General features: G+C 35.9%; 1 protein-coding gene and 1 pseudogene across 2 annotated transcripts in view; one reads left to right on the forward strand and one right to left on the reverse strand.

Moving 5' to 3' along the window:
- The window catches only part of LOC146722266 (uncharacterized), a 42,218-nt pseudogene extending 40,798 nt beyond the window's left edge, over nt 1–1,420 (forward strand). Inside the window, exon 3 of the transcript XR_014925250.1 lies at nt 1,025–1,420. The product of XR_014925250.1 is annotated as an uncharacterized LOC146722266 (transcript). The remainder of the gene's footprint in view (nt 1–1,024) is intronic.
- mib1 (E3 ubiquitin-protein ligase mind bomb 1) overlaps nt 1–14,434 on the reverse strand; it is a 374,656-nt gene that overhangs the window by 63,530 nt on the left and 296,692 nt on the right. The window lies entirely within an intron of this gene.

Here is a 14,434-nt window from a genome sequence, read left to right on the forward strand (position 1 = left end):
TTGTTGCTGTCGATTTTTTCGTCACTCTCGTGGTTTCGCAATTTGACAAAATGTAACAGCGCATGTATACATATGCGATTCGATTACGCGCGTTTATATGAGGAATATCAGAAATTAGGTCTTTCACAGGGGCGTCGATTTCGCATGTTCGGGTTGTTATATGCGTTCGATGCGGTGCGCGCCGTGAAAGAGTCATGGACATCCGGTACATGAATGACGTCCAATTTCATGGGACAATAGTTACGTAGTGTCTCGTGCGACAGCGCGAGGACGAAAAGGGAGAAGGAGACAGATAAATAGCACGTGAGAGAAAGAAAGAGGGGAAAACGATGGGACAGATCGCTACTGGCGGAATTCAGATGATAGAACCATAGAGCCGTAAAATCGTGAGCCGATACGAATGGCTCTTCTAAAAAGGGGAGCAGGAAAATTGCGCGTTGTGTCAACGCGATCCTGACCGATCGTCGCGCGTCCATCCATCGGGAATCGAACGGTAATTCGCAACGAGAAGTCGGAAAAACGATCTTCCGGTGACGGACGCCGTTCGTAATTTGCATTTTGATAGACGCGCGCCTTTTTCGATGCCTCGGTGAAAATTTATACACCGATAACGCGATATAATCTGCATCTCGATGACGACGTATATCGATAAATATTGCAATGAGATCTCGTTCAATCGAGACTCCGATGAGAAAGACTCGTTGTAGAGATCGAGTTAAATTAGGTAAGTATATTGAAAAATTTTCAATCAAGTGTAAATTATGACACATCCGTTGAACTATTATTATGATTGTATTAAATGTTCGAAATACGATTTACTAAGATGTCTCTTCCTAAAATCGTTCAATTTATTTTGTTGCGTATGTTCGGCAGATTGCAAAATTTTATAAATTTTTCACGCGCTATCGTTATTATCGCGATGTTTTTTTTATTAATAATCCATGTTTTTTAGCGGAAATCACGCATGAACTAACGCTATTCATTCTAGTAATGTTTCATTTATTTTTTTTTTTCAATTTTGCAGGACGTGAATAGGGGTTTCGCTTCGATAGAGAAACACGTCGGACACCATGATCGAGCTCTTCTCCTGCCATCGGAATTCTTACGAGAGACTGACGTGCATTATGCGCGAGAACACCACTTAGGGTGTCAACCAAAAAATACTACTGAGACGTAACAATAGCGAGGGAGCTGAGAGGAAGAAGGGATGGAGAAACGAGCGACTATCGTCATAAATCATGGACCGAAGACGATGGTCTCTCACCTAAAACACTGGAGACTACGTGTGTATATAATATCTCTCGCTTCTCTCCTCCTTCCTCCACCCAAAAAAGAAATATCTTTACACATGCAAAAAAAACCAGAGATCGACTTACATTAGCGGTGATCGAATAATTAATCATCTTCGATGAAAGCGTGTTTTACGGGCTTACCTGCAAAAAGAGATAACACGTATTATTAGTTATTGTGTGTATTATAATAATTTCTATTTTTATTATATAAAAATTTATTATACAATTATTATATGTAAATTTCTATTTCTATTATATAGATACGGAGAGAATTTTCTCTTAGAATTTACCCTGAAAATCATGATAATCGTGAGATAATATGGTTATTGGAAGAATTTCATAAGAACTTTCTCTGATTAAATATTTACTACATTCAAAAATATTAATATGTACATAGTAAAATTAATCAAACATGTTTTATATCTTATTGTAGTAGATATTAATATTTTTATTGTGGTAAATATATTAATCAGAAAAACTCTTATAAAATTCTATATTATCCCACAATTACCATAATTTTCAGGATAAATTTTAAGAGAAAATTCTTTCCGCGTCCGCGTCAAATTGTCGGAAATTTATTTACGTTTAAATTTAAGCGTTTTTCTGGAGTAATATATAATTTTTTACAGATTGCATGAAAAAAAATGAGAACTCTAGATCTTTTATTTGACACTAGAACAACAAAAGCGCGCGCTACGCGCTTAATTTTATTATTAATATTATTAACTTTTAATACTTTAGAATTTGCCAAAAATACATTTTGCCTAATATTAGTTTATTTTTCCTAATATTAGTTTTATTTTTTCTAATATTAGTTTAATTTTTCCTCAGGTTAGTTTTTATTTTTCTTAATATTAGTTTTTAATATTAGTTAATTTAAAAAAAGAAAAGTCACTGCAGTAAATCCCTTCCAGAAAATTAAAAAAAATTTTTAGTGCTCTGCATTTAAGCGTTTAAATATTTATAAATAATTTTTTTACATAATATACATTCAGCTTAATTATATTTATTTAAAAGTGTTATTCTACAATATTGTATTCAAATCAGATATTTCACAATGAAGGTTTAGTTTGCTATTGCAAGACAATCGCAATTGCAGAAAATTGAAATAGGATCAAAACTTCTTTAATTTGCCTTTTTTCAATTTCTCTCGAATTTGTGATATGTAATTTATTCTATAAATATAGATTAAATTTAATTTTTAATAACGCAGACTGTAACGAGTGTCGAAAAATTCAAACGACGTCAATTCTCTTCATCCGCTATTCTGAGAACGAACATTTTCTTTCTCGACGCCTACACGGTGTCTCGAACAAATAAGAATGAAATGTTGCAAATAAGAATGATAGAAAGGTACATTATGTAGATATAATTAGTCGAAGAAAACGGTTTAATACCTCTCTCTCTTCTATCTTTTTCAGAGTATTACAACAATAAAAATTCAAGAATAAATTATGTATACATAATAGAAATTCAGCAAATTAAAATTATGCACATAATAGTAATTTGGTGAATTAATATTATATACATAACAGAAATTCGAGGACATCTAATAATTATATATATGATATTGAATAAAAATATCAGTGTCAAATAGCGATTATATGAGTTTCCATTTTTTCATAAAGACGATAAAGTTGTAACATAGCTCGAGAAAAATGCTGTGAAGTAAAGAATTTAATAAACATATATATGTATATAGTATATATATACAGCTCAGGCAGTGAGGTTTCTTGGAGCTAGTATATAATATCTCTTCTTTAACAAAATAGTTAAGAAAGCAAAAATGATTATGTATTTCTAACAGCAGAAAATTGTTGCTATAGCACCTAAGTGTAAATAGCTAATTTTAACTTAAGCAGCAACATTAGCTGTCCTTATTTTAAGAACACATGTTAGCTATCACAGCTAAATATTAGTTCCTACTGCTAATCCTTTTTTTACATGCATATCGTCCCACGATTATCACGATTTTCAGGATAAATTCTAAGAGAAAATTCTGTACACGCGTGTTTTTTTGCTTCATAATCTCTACATAAAATCAATATCATCCTTTTACTATATGAGAAAAAGATTAAATATTACTTTTTGCGCTGTCAAATATATATTCTGTAAAATACATATGTATATGTCTGTCGAAAAGAAACTCTTTTAATACGATGAAAACAATGCGCAGTAAACAGGGAGAGCGAATTCGCGACACATCCGGTATATTCCGCGTCCGTTTCTTTTTTCTCTCCGCGTCGGGAATATACGCGGACTCGCGCGTGTTGCGAAAGATAACTTGAAAGGATCACTCGTCATCCGACTTCGCGTGACGAGGTATGTACGTCGCGATGGACGTACACGAATTCCGACATAGAGATGCGTCGCGGTGGTAAATTCATTGTTCCACTTCCGTTCTCTCTCTCTCTCTCTCTCTTTCTCTCCTCTCTCCATCCATCTCTTCCTTCCTCTCTCGCTCTCGCGAGGTGTTTGACATTCCGATGCGTCTCGTGTCCACGCCGTTGAACAAACTAAATCATTCGTCCGCCTCTATCTCGTTCGGAATCCGGGCCGGAATCGATTCGATTTACCGACTGCACGTCGCGCGGGTGTCATCGCGAAACGTCGAAGCGAGGCCATTTCCTTTCGCGGCCATTAAATCTCCGTCCAGCGATAATAAAAACCGACGATAATATTAGTCTTTTTCCTTCTTTTTTTTTTTGATACCGACGAGTGCGCGCATTTATTAATTTCATAATTATTGCGAGAGTCGAGGGCGAGATATAGAAACGTTATCGCCGATAGAGACGTTTGTTTACATGATTATCATATCTTCGATAAACAGAATAAATCATCCCTGACGTTTTCATTTCCCGAGAAATTCGCGCGAGATCGATTCACCGACAGATATAGATGTCGTTTTGCGATCGCGGAACGGAAAATCGTTAAAAATACAATTTCGTTTTAGTTGGCGACATGCGCGGACATTCTTTCCGAATATCTGCGAATCGTGTCTGTGTAATTGACTATCCTGGAGAAATTGTACTTTGGTAAACAGAATAAATCAGTCGACCAGCATCGGCACGTGCCAAGAGCCGACTGAAATCGATTCCATGTATGCCGAACGCCTAAATGTAATCGCGCCTAAATTAGGCTGGATTACGCACGATTCAATGTTTGAAATTTTCACGAAAGACTATTTGTCAAATGCAATATTGTTGCATTATTAATCAGCCTCTCTACGAAAGGAAAATAGAAACGCAAATTACGAATCGAGTACAAAAAGAATGGAATCCTCGGAATGACATACGATTCCAATTTAAATAAATTATAATTAATGAAATTTGCATTATCAGCAAGAAATATGCAGCGTGCGTATTTATTTTATGTCGCAATTAAAACATACACTGACCATACATACGTTTCATTAAATAAAATGATATATGCTAAATTTGGCGATAAAAGGACTCGCGGTTTCGTTATTTTCTCGACAAATATTACAATTTTTTGGATAGTAATTAAGAAGGGAATCACTCACGTAGCTCCAATGCAGCGTGTCGCTGTACAAATGAGAGAGACAACAATAGTCAATCGATGCACATACATGCATACCGGCACTATGCAAATATTGACAGAACCGTCACACTATTAACACGAGATTGATATCTACGCATCTACGTATTTACGCATAATCGCCCGATATTTTTCTCGACACTCCCGAGACTGTACACTTTACTTGCTCGCGATGTTTATTCTTTTTAACCTACATTCGCAACTCTCATGTTAAACGCGCGCGTGCGATCTTACGACTATAATATCGTATGTAATTATGACCGCGACGAAGGTTTTATTAATCACAGCGATCGTCCGAATGCTTTTTTCGATCTTACGATATGCTCGATCGCGATTAAATCGGCGTCGAACAAATTCACAAAAAAACCGCGCACAACACGTTGTAAATAAGCGCGCAGTCCGATTCCGAGTCACGTGACAGCGATGACAGTCACGTGACGCTATATGTAGAGCGGACTCTCGGAATCGGACCAGAATTGGCGGTATCGGAAGAGTCTAGTGGTTCTGCATGTTGTGCGCGATTTTTTGTGATATCGAGACACTTGTGATGATAAATATTATCGTAATCGTACGCTGTGAGTATCGAAACAATCATCTGATTTGTAATTAATGCTGCGATGCTAATCATAATGTTATATTACAATCGTAAGAATCACTCTTGTTTCACAATTACGATTGTGAATTAGAATATATTTTTCTCTCTCTCACTCTCACATATTTACAAGTAAGCACATAATATCGTAAATGTCGAAAAAAGCATCGCACGATCGTTGTATTATACGTAAAATACAATTTATAATATATAACAAAAGAGAAATGCAATAATAATTTCCTTTGTCAAGCAAAATCCAAGTATTTTTAAACGATAAATGTTCAACCTAATCATGTTTTCGAACAGATAATCATTTTGCGTTTGCGAGATATTTACAACAAATTACTTTCTACTTTAGAGAATTTATAGCAATTTATAATCATATTCCAAATACGATTATATAAGAAATGAGATGATAGTGACAATAGTTAATCGTTTTGTTATATTGTAAGGAATTAAATATTGAGTATAAGAGCTTTAATACAACCATTAAACACAATCTCATTCTGGTATTTATAAAAATACACCTCTTATAATATTATTCAAACTTATTCTTCACAGGACAATTTTCTCTTTAGTCAAAGGCTGAAAACCTCTCGAGTTGAAGGCTGCAGGACAACTAACTAAATAAAATGCTTCTTCGTATAATATACATCAAGACACAATTCCCTCTCTAGAGATAAACGGTCTCGAATAGGTGAGTCGTTATAAACAATATTTACATTCCTGCCATATATTGCGTTATATTGCGACAATTTAAGTCAGCGAATTTTGAAATAATATTAACATATATATATAATCACACATATATTATACATATATGTATGTATATATGTATTTGAGCTTTCAATTTATAAACTTATTATTTTTTATGGCACATAAAAGATGCTATGCTATTTAAATTTATATTAAATATTATGATTTATCATCTTTATATTTCTGCTCTTTAAGAATTGTCCTTACAATTCTGTTATAGCTTTTAAATAATACTAATAATACATTATCAATATAAAATTAAATAAAATAATATAAAATTAAAATAATTAAATAATATAACATATTTTAAATAACTGCATAATTTTCAATTGCATTTCATGTTAATAGAAGTATAAAATTTATGATAAATTGTATAGATCAACAAACAGAGAGTAAAATTCGTTATATTCTGAAGTCCAACTCTTCAAGAAGTATAATAAGAAATGTGTGCACATGTGTGTACGGGCTTCAAGATGTAATAAATTGTGCTGTCTGTTTTAGTCTGTTGAATCATTCATCATAAATTTCATATTTCGATTTACACTGAAAACGTACAAATGACAATTATGCATACTTCAACGCGAAGGCAGACCAATGCAAATTTATCTTTGTCCGTTTGCTCCATTCAATCGAGCGTCATCGCGACGCGAGTATAACAGATTAATCGACTGTGCATCTGTAACGGACATCGATGCGCGTAAGACGTTCGTAATGTGCATCGATCTATCTTTGGTCCATCGACGCGTAACCAATCAGTTCGTCGTCTTCGTCCGTGGAAGTACGATATCGGACGAGCGGTAATTAATATACATCGCGATATATTAGCAAGTAAAATTATTAATCGCCCCGGGTAAGACAGCTTGTCCGCTATAAGCTGATAATATCGAGTAGATTTACCTTGGATATCGCGTATACTCGCCGTAATAAGCGCATTAAGCGTTAAACGTGACTGTTTAAATCTTAATTTTATCTCTATTCTATAGGGAACAAAATTATGTAAACTCTCCATTCCACTGCAATAACTTTTCTGAAAGAAAAAAATTTTATTTGTATAGAGATGAAACGGTAAATAATTACGATGGATTATATGATTAATTTCTTCGTCGAATGCAGCATTATTGTATTCATTGGCTTCTGAAGCAACAGATTAAGCAGGTATGTATGTTTAGCAATAGAATGTGCGCAATGTAATCTATATCGATCCATCTTGCTAGATGCATTGACACATAACCGATTAAGCCTTCCCAGCCAATGAAATGATGTATCGAGTCTAACTAAGACGTAGGCATTTCCTCGCCAGCTTGTGGCTGCTATTAAACTATATCGAATCAATCGAGGATTACACCAATTAATAGAGAACATCTATTTTTTATTTTTTACACGTAGAGGATTTTCTCTTAGAATTTATCCTGAAAATCATAGTAATCGTGGGGCAATATGGTACTGGAAGAATTTTACAAGAGTTTCTCTCATTAATATTTGCCACAATAAAAAATATTAATATAGGTACATAATTTTATAAATTAAAAAAAATAAAAGTAAATTTTTTTTTATTATGTAAACTATTTACTAGTAAAATTAATCGAACATATTTTATATTTTATTATGGTAAATATTAATCAGAGAAATTCTTATGAAATTCTTTCAATACCATATTATCTCACGCGATTACCATAATTTTCATAGTAAATTCTAAGAGAAAATTTTCTCTATGTAGAAAATGTGAATATAATTTAATTATTAAATAGCGCTATATACGTTTCTATGCGCTGCAACAAATTAATAAGAAACGAATTAATTTATTTGAAAAAAATCCTGACATTTTTTCAACATTTTTACACTATTTGGATAATACTACAATAATTTTTGATAAAATTTTTTTTGCATCAAGTACACAAAACATTCTACTTTGACTTATCTTTGACGGCTCGAAAGACGAGCGATAAACGAAAAGAATACCATATGCCCTTGCACGAGTACCGTTGAACTTTATCCGGAAGCTCCGTCACGACGATCGTAAATACGTAATTAAAAAAGGATCATATTGAATCCTTGTCAGGAATAGCTCGTTCGTCCGGCTATAAACCGCAACGTTGGCGTAGCACAGTCGTCTCATCCCGTATTAACTGCGAAAGTCGCGGAACGAAGGACGATCGCGCCATAATCCGGAAATGACGTGACAAGAAAACGGGACGACGACGACGATGCTTTAACGCTAATTGCTGTACATCGCGCGCGACGTAGAAGATTTCTATTCGGATGGCGTCTTTTATCGCGCGCATTTAACGAACGTTCGCGATAACACATAGATTTATCCCGAACCCCCCAGAGAGGGATCAAATCTTTCCCCGAAATTAATCACGGAAGTTATGTCATATATACCCCCGCGCGGTAATATGCGCCTTCGGGCGAATTTCGCGAAACTGCGGTGTTTATCTTGCGAGATTCTCGCTGCTTCACCTCGCGTCGCGACTGCTCATCGGCGAACTTACGCTCGTGGAAGTCACGGATCCTTGTTTGTTCTGGATGGTTTGCTCCATTTATTACACGCGGATGGAGAAACAGATGCGATATTGCCGTTTCATTGTCAAATGGCTTGCGTTCCCGTACGCTTCAATATCTTGAAAGCAACTAATGAGAGAATATGATTGTTTAAAGACAAAATTGTTAATATAATATTTCAATATAATTATTCATACACAGAGAGAATTCTCTCTCGGAATTTGTCCTGAAAATCATGGTAATCGTGTGACAATATATTAGAAGAATTTTATAAGAGTTTCTCTGATTAATATCTATATGACAATAAAATATGTTCGATTAATTTTACTATGTACATATTAATATTTTTTATTGTGATAAATATTTAATCAGAGAAACTTTTATAACTTTCTTCCAATACCATATTGTCTTATAATTATCATGATTTTCAGGATAAATTCTAAGAGAAAATTCTCTCAGTGTAGAATTAAAAATAATTAACAATTTTGTTTTGAATAATCTATCATATATTTTGATAAAAATGTTTATAAAATTGATATCACGATCTCTTCTTCTCACTCTCTGTAAACAGATCTATACAGACGATTGTTCTGATCATTTAAAATTGACCAATATATTGTGAGCTCGGAGCAGAATTCGCGAATAACTTGCTATCTAGAAACTGCGAATTATAATGACGCGGATTCGAGAGTTCGCTATATCAGCGCAACATCCAAACAACTCCAATTTATAATTCCGCGGCAAATCGCTGCGAAAGTCGAAAATAGAGATTATTTCTGCTGACTCGCGCTGATTGTCGGCCACGGTAACCGGACGAATTACGTGGAGTCTTACTGTGCTCGCTTGAGGGCCATCCAATTTGCGAAAATGATTTTTGTCGCGCGACGACGACGAGCGTCCGCTGCTCGTAAATCAAGGGAGACTCTGTTGAGACGCCGCACGATCGTTAATTGCTGCCGTTACACGTCTCGTCTCCGTCGCGTTAATTTCCCGGCAGGTGATCCTTTATCGAGTCTAATGAAGCCGACACGAGGCGAACAATCGGGCCGCGATGAAATCGGCGGACGATCGAGCGATCTCGAGGCGATCGAGCAGGCATCGTCCGGTTCAAAAGCGCATCCGACAACGAGGAAAATGATCGCAACGATAACGATGAGGGGTAGTATCGAAGCGGAGAAGTGTCCTCGAATCGTCGATGTAACGACACAATCGAGTGCGCTCTTCCGGCGAATCGCGTCCATACAAATCGGAACGGCTCTTTTACAGCAGCTCCTTCCTTTGAATTCTTACTCTCGATCTCGATTTTGCTCTCGATATTTAATCAAAATTATATAATATATACGCAGCTTTTTTTAATACGCGCGTTGATGACAGACGGTTCTAACAACATCGCACGAATGTGAATCAGCTGATTCGATATAATAGATCGTACAGAAATGGTCGGAAATTGTTTTCAAAGTTAAATAAAAATAAATATTTTAAATCTTGTTTCTTTTGAAAGATCAAGATTAATTTGAACAAAAGTATATAAACAAAAAAATATGAAAATTTTAATTAAAACTTTTGCTAAAAATTGCTACAGCATCGGGAAGACACAAAAGGGATGCAGATTCTTAAGAGTAGCGTTAAATTATTAGTTTCTTTTCTCTTTGAACTGTATAAAGACGTTTAAAGATACTTGATAAACATGGAATGTTATGAAGAATTCTACTTTTTTTCCGCTTTACGTAATTTTCAATTAAATCGATTGCTTTTCGCCTTTCATCATCGAGATTGTTCTGACCTCGGCTAACAGGTCGTAATGAAGAGAGAAATAGAGGAAGAGAGAGAGAGAGAGAGGAAAGAGAAAGGGTATAGCCATTGCAAATAAATTACAGAGACTCGATTCACGTGCAGGCGGCGTATTTCCAAGTTTTTGATCTTTCAAGTTTGTGAGCGAAGCGCGTACGTACTACGAAGGAGGATGCCGCCTCGTTCTTTGATATGCGCGCGTAGTCGCGAACTGCGCGCCTCGAATCGCAACGCGAACCGGGAATTGGCTTCGTCTCGAATTTCGAGGCATATCCGATATACGGGATACTAATGCAACTTTCACCCGATCGCATCTAGCACCCCGTCATTTTCGAATGTAAGTAGGTAGACGCTCAAGCGAGCCTCGAGAGCAGCATTCAGCGTATTCCGACTGATTCTTCTCGACGCGAATCTCTCTTACTCCGAATTAATTCAAATTCCAGCGTGCATCCAAGCACTGCTCTCGCTCGAAGAAACTTTCATTTTTAATCGATGGGATTTTATTCCAAACAGCGTGTATGAATGATTATTATTTTTATTTCATCATTTTTGGAGCAAACGATATATCTTTATTTTCTCGAAACGGCTGATTCGGAGAAAAAAAAAATCAATGCGAGCGGTATCAACTTTTTAGCATTTGCGCGCTGAAATTGGAACGCGACCTCGAGTTTGCGTGCTGGAAACGTTTTGGAAATTCGATAAGTCAAGACTTTTACTACTATACTTCCGCTACTGCATCGAACTTTTACTTTTCCGGTCTGAAGAAAAGTACCGCCGTCTTTTTCCCCCAGAAACGCATTTTCCCGTTTCCGTAGAAGCGAAGTTTTTTCTTCCCGACGAATGTTTTATCAAAATTTTATCGTCAGGTCAAATAGTTGGTAACGCGTATCACTTTTTTTTTCGCATAAAGACAACCGGAGACAGATCTCACATAAAATGTCACGGGCACGTTTCACCCGCTGGCAAGTCTTTAAAAGATATAACAGTCGCGCGCAATAGAAGGAGACTTCTTTTCTCTCGGACCTCGAATGTATCGCAAATATAATACATCTTCGCGATGCAGACGGAATATACGCGCGATCCCCGGGACGTCCGACATCCGCGGGATAAATGTACGACGGAACTGGAAACATGCAAAACGGTACATCATCCTGTCTTGCCGGAGAACAAACCAGATCCCGCGGACGAACGATGGATGCTTGGCAAAACAAACTGTCGCATAGTGTATGGACAGAGTACACTTTTTCTTCACTTTTCTTATCACTCCTTATCGACAAGCGATACTTTTAACAGAGAAAAAATACATATCTAAAACTTGAAATTTAACGTCGCAATTTTTATATTTAATAATTAAGTCTAGCAAAATATATGTGCGAATTTATTAGACTGGATAAATTAATGAATAAATTAAGTGAACGAAATGTATACCAATATTTACACGAATATTAAATTATATAAATATTAAAATATATAGAGATTATAATTATTTATTACACGATTAATGTATATCACGGAATTGATCCTTATTTTATTTACTTGAATTATTACCTCATTCGGATTGAGAAAATAAAATAAAATCGCAAGATTAAGTAAACGAAAAGGTGATAATCATGTAATAAATAATTCATCTCTATAATATTAAAATACTTGCATAATTATTCCATATTCCGCGTATACGTTTACAAAAACACACACATGAAACATGTGTCATAAAAGAGACTGAATTGTAGTCGAATTGAAATTGAGCGAACGAGTCGGCGGGGCCAAAACAAGTGGCTATCGGATCCGCGTAAATAATTCGCGAGAGGGAGAAATACGGGGTCGCTCGATATCGGGGGTTCGAGGGACAGGACGACACCGTGGAGAGATTATGTTCTCGAATCGAGCTGCTGGTCGTGCGCGCACGTTTTCTCCATCGGACGAGTTCACCTCGTGGCTCCGGCGAAATGGGAGAGAGAAACTGCGCTTTTCCGTGCCGGGATAAGCCTGGAAAACAGCGATTTTGTAGCCCCGGCCACGTATACCGGGCCGCTCCTAGTGGCCGTGCGGATACTGACCCGAGTACTACCCATCCACCTCTATCTACCTACCTACCCCAACGTGCCCGATTCGAGCGTATGGCCGGAATCGAGCCATCTACTTTCGCATACGGTCCCCGTAGTGCCGTCCAGGGTCAGAAGCTACTTTATCGCGTGAGTTTCGAGTAGAAAATTTAGTAAAGATAGCCAACCGCCTCCCAAATTGACGGCATTCATTCTCGTAAACCGGGGCTGCTTCGGCCGGGAGATAGTAATTGATCGTGATAACTGCCCCAAGTGTGAATTTTTCCGGGCGAATTCTGCCCTACGGCTTTCTCGATAATCAAACACAAAGTGTCTCTTTTGCATATTTTTTTATAATACACAAATATAACTGAGAATCGTGTACAATTGATTTAAGGTAGTTCTATCGATAGAATATCAACTAAAAGTTTCGCCTCTAATCGATAAGGAAATTCATCGTTTATACAATGTTACCGTAGCAACAATTTTAGTTGAATCTGTACAGTCTGAACCTCTTCACATAGAAACAGCTCATGTATGAATACACATCATCATCGCAATTTCTCTCCATGTTCCGTTTGGAAAAAAATTCATTTCTTTAAAAAGTAATATCTTTGAAACTAAACGGTGGAAAAAAATTTATTTTTTTTTTAAAATAATCCCACACTCGTATTGTATACCCCACTGGTTTTTTATTAAAATCGTAAGATCCGTTCTATTGTTATATATTAAAATGTGATGAAAATGCCATCCTTTCACGTGGTGTATAGAAAAAATGCTATTTTTAATTGTAAATAACTGTTAAACTAAACGGTGAATCGACTTCAAAATTTCGTAATCGATAGATATTAACTCCGTCTACAACATATTAAAATTTCTAAAAATTCGTAAGAATTGTGAAAAACGATAGAACTACCTTAAGTGTATATTTTGAATTAATTTGAGCCAGATTTTATACCAATAAGTTTAATAATAGAAATCAAGAATTATTCATATTTATCTTTTTGGCTTAAAAGTGTGGAAAACGAACTAATTATTGTAATATCGAATAACGATTTTATGATTTAATTATATTACTTCAAAATAACTGGAGATGTAATTATTGAAACAATGATATTTCGCTTAAATTACCTTCTCTCTGTAGGCTATTATTATTTTTGCATAAGTTTAATGAAACCGTGCGAAAATAATCTTTGTATTATTTTATGAAGAGAACTATATAAATGGTATATTTTTTCAAGGGAAGAAACCGCCACTTAGTTTTCTAAATCTATGATTTTTAAATTAAAAAGCTGCAAAAAATATGATATTTTTAGAATTTATGTTCTACGTTAACTACATTTTATTAGTATTTTTAATTATTGCAAATTCGTTTGCCACATATTAAATAATAAATCAACAACAAATTTACTTTTTTACAATCTACATTTCACACAATAGGCATTATAGAATCAGGTCACAATTGTTATCACGAGCACACATTTTAATTATACGATACTAACGAACGTTGCACTAATAATGAATATAGCACGAAATTGCGATGGACGAACCTAGGACGAAAAAACTCGCATAAACACTTTCGCTCAAACATTACTAGTCATTCGTGGTTTTTCGTCTCGTCTCGAAGTTACTACCGGTAATTAGCAGAACGGCTGGCGATGACGGGACAACATTATCTACGTATCTGTCTGTCCGTCCGTCTGTCTCTCTTTCGACCGGTCTCATTAAATTCGCCCCCGATTTGAAACGAGATCTGTTCGCCCGAAGATACCGTGCGTCACCGCCAGATAGACGGAGTCGGCGAACACCATCGAAATAATCGTCGACCGAGATAAAAACTGACGAGCGGACAAAACAACGAGGGAGCAAAGACGCGGGAAAAGGGTGTGAGAAAGAAAACG

Source organism: Nylanderia fulva, unplaced genomic scaffold (assembly GCF_048542155.1).
Source record: "Nylanderia fulva isolate GAGA-0341 unplaced genomic scaffold, ASM4854215v1 Scaffold34, whole genome shotgun sequence".
NCBI classification, from domain to species: domain Eukaryota; kingdom Metazoa; phylum Arthropoda; class Insecta; order Hymenoptera; family Formicidae; genus Nylanderia; species Nylanderia fulva.